This window comes from Nannospalax galili, unplaced genomic scaffold (genome assembly GCF_000622305.1).
Source record: "Nannospalax galili isolate Female #2095 unplaced genomic scaffold, S.galili_v1.0 scaffold298, whole genome shotgun sequence".
In the NCBI taxonomy this organism is placed as follows: Eukaryota; Metazoa; Chordata; class Mammalia; order Rodentia; family Spalacidae; genus Nannospalax; species Nannospalax galili.
The window spans coordinates 5,280,016-5,283,644 of NW_008344488.1; positions in this window are offsets into that span (position 1 = coordinate 5,280,016).

Sequence of the window (3,629 nt, forward strand, 5' to 3'; positions counted from 1 at the left end):
CGGCCTGTCCTTTTGAAAAGGCCTAATAGCAGCTTGACAGGCTCCATTAGCATTTTCAAATGCAAGCTGTTTCACCAAGAGCAAACCTGCTTCACTATCTCCCAGCAAGTGACTGGCAGTTTGCAGTAGTCGAGCCACGAAATCCTGATATGGCTCATCTGGACCTTGCCTGATCTTAGACAAATCCTCAGTCTGCCTACCACTAGACAGCAGTTTATACCAGGCTCTTCGGGATGCAGCACTGATCTGCACATAGGCCGCAACATCATACTGAAACTGCTGAACAATATCCTTATATTGTCCTTCACCAGCTAACATATCAAAATCTATGGCAATAATCTGTGCTCTATTGGTATTCACTGTCACCTGGCACTGTTCCTCATACTCAGATTTCCACAACAGATAATCTCCCCCTGAAAGGCAAGCATGTGCCATGTGTTTCCAATCTCCAAGAGGAAGCACATCCATGGACAAAGATTCTAACAAAGCCTGAGTAAAAGGGGCAGTGGGACCATACTGAGTACAAGCAGTCTTTAGTTCCTTAAGCTGCTTAAAAGGCATAGGTGCATGAGACCGCACCCTGTTGCCCTGCTGATCTACTTGCTCAGAAACTGGGAAGACTTGAAATCCATGCACTGACTCTCCTCTCTCTGCCGCAGCCCTAATGGCCTGTTGTAATGGAGATTGCATGGTTCTAAGCGGGTACAGGATTCCTGCCGAAGGCTCCTGAGCCATAGCAATCATGAGAGGCACAACTGCCTTCGGTGGGGGTGTTGGGGTGGTCCTAATTCTTTCTTCCTTGTTCTTTAACATTTCCTTCTTCAGAGCATCTAACTCTGTTCTTGATTGCTTAATTTCCCAGTGATCAGGACACTTCTCCTGATCATACTCAACCGTCTCCTCTCCTAGGGCAGACTCATCCTCAGGGTCAAGAGAACCCTCTTCTAGCCCCAGACAGGGGTCCTCATAATAGGGTGGATCTGGCTCTGGTGGAGCCGAAGGTTTGGTTTCAATTTTTTCCCAGCCATAGCTTATCGGATTCTCCTCTTCAGTCTCAGCCTCTGCTCCTAGGGCCCCAAGTATATTCCTTACAAAAACTGAGCGACTGTTTCCTTGCCCCATCTTCTCCCAAGATAAATACTCACCGCTCCCAATTTGTACTGAGTGCACTCACTTAACTTCTCCAGCGGTGTCCTTCACTTTATCCCCTACTTTTCAGGTCCCTGTTCCAGGCGCCACTATGCCGGTGCCAGCTGGCCAAAATGGACAGTACCTGAAAGGGGGAGTGAGGATTGAAAGAAAGGAAAGGAGACAGAAAAGATGCTTCTTGGGAGGGCTCACAGTGAATACTGCCAGCCTCCATTTATTTCAGTTCTGTCTTTTTATACAGAAGAATGCAATTAGTTACAATTGCTGTATTTCCCCACCTGTATCTGAGGGTCAGGGAGCAGTCAGATCAAAGGCTTCTTGGATCCTTTTGTTTACCACTAATGCCTCAAGGTCAGGTATTGTGAGGCTCTCCAGAAAACTTCTTCCTCACCTGACTAGTTATTGACCACAACTCTAACATTAGTGGCAGCATTATGTATCTTCCCACTTCCTCAAATTGTCATCGTGAAATCAACTGAATTTAATGCTTTTTTTCTTTCAATGTTATTTTCTATTTCCTATTTATTATTTATTTATTTATTTCATTATTTTGAGACAGGGTCTCCCTGTGCCCTCAGCCTGCCTGGCACTTGTGCAGATCAGGCTGGCCTTGATCTCACAAAGATCCACCTGCCTCTGCCTCCCAAGTGCTGGGATTAAAGGTGTGTGCCATCATGGCCATGCTACCCCTATTTTATTTTATTTTACTTGTTTTACTTTTTAAATTTTATTTATTATTCTTATTTTATGTGTATGAGTGTTTTCCCAGCATGCAAGTGTACCATGTGAGTGCAATACCCATATAGGTCAGAAGGTTTCAGATCCCCTGCAACTGGAGTTATGGATGATTGTTAGTTGCCATGTATATACTCAGAATCAAACTCGGGTTCTCTGAAAGAACAGCAAATGTTCTTAATTGCCGAGCCATTTCTCCAGCCCCACCACCTCTTATTTTAAATTCCAGAATATTTTCTTTTGGGAGGTCAACAATTAAAACCTGAGTATATAGATATTTTTTCTTGGAATATAACTATATACACCTGGATAAAATGAATGAGAACCAGAGTGATGCCAAGACTAGTAATAAAAGTGATATATTTCCCTTTTGAAAAAATAATTTTCATTAGCATAAATTATTATACATAATAATGGGTTTCATGATGAGATTGTCATACACATATATACTATATTTCAATAATATTCATCTCCTTCCCTTGACCTTCTTGACTCTTCACCTGGCCCCCACACTCTTCTATTTTCTTGTACTTTGCTGTTTTTGACCCAGTAAGTATCTTTAGACTTGCTTAAAGGAACATAGATAAGGGTTTTTTGATAGGACCAGGGACATCTTACCAGTGGCTACACAATAAAAGTGATTTTTAAGTAATGTATCTTCTGTTTATGCTTAAAAAGCCAGAGGAATACCTGAAACAGGAGAAGCCTCAATAGATTCAGGACAAGATTTGCAGATTTGGAGGTCATCATCCTATAAAGAACTGCCACATTTAGAGCCTTTTATATTCAGAGTAGGGAATTTGATACTGTTATTGTCACAGACTTCACACAGTGACCTTTATGACTTTCAAGGCAATAGCCCTACTCATAATATCATTCTGAGGAGAGGTAAAAATTTAGTTTGAGAAATATAGTTTCCCTTGGTCTACAATATACCAAATTTTTTATTGGAAAAGTTACTTTGGATAATTTATTTTCATTATTCATGATTTTATTGGGGATCATGCTTCTGTTAAGGACTACATATTTATAATTTACACTTAAAATATTCTACCAATGTTTTCTCTTCATCATTTACAACTGCTGTAAAGAATACTGAATACATCACAATTCTACAGAGAAGTAAGACACTTTAAGTATCTATTGCTAACATTAGAAAACAACAGTAAAAGAAATGAAAGGAAAGCGCCCCTGATGAATTAAAGGTAGGAGGGAACTTTTAGAATAGGAACCTCAACTTCACAATGCATTCTGCACAATTTCTGTAGCTATTGAATTGTCACTTCTAACCCACAGAGAGGAAATATATGAAGGCTTTTTATTGCTTTCTGAAATTTGGAAGAGAGGGGGGATTCTATATGTTAAATAAATGTTTCAATTCCTGATCTTACTACCTTATTCTGCAACTGAGTCAAAGTAATTAATCATTACCCTCAAGGAAATGAGAATTCAGATTCTTAGCTCTGCTTGCGAAGGCAAAATAAAATGGACCATCTTCATGAAGGAGAGCCACTGCATATGCAAATTCAGGGAACATTAGTAATGTGTTTCACATTACAATGTCATAGTAAGTCAGTGGCGTAGGAAAACTACCATGCTTCTTTTATTTTAAATTTTAAAAATGCCCATGTTTTAAAGCATTCTATATTGAAATAAATAAAGTGTTTGCTTCTTCCCACATTTCAGGTTAAATATACTTTTCTCAGTTAAAAATTTCTGGATACCTTGTAGACTTTTCAGTTCCT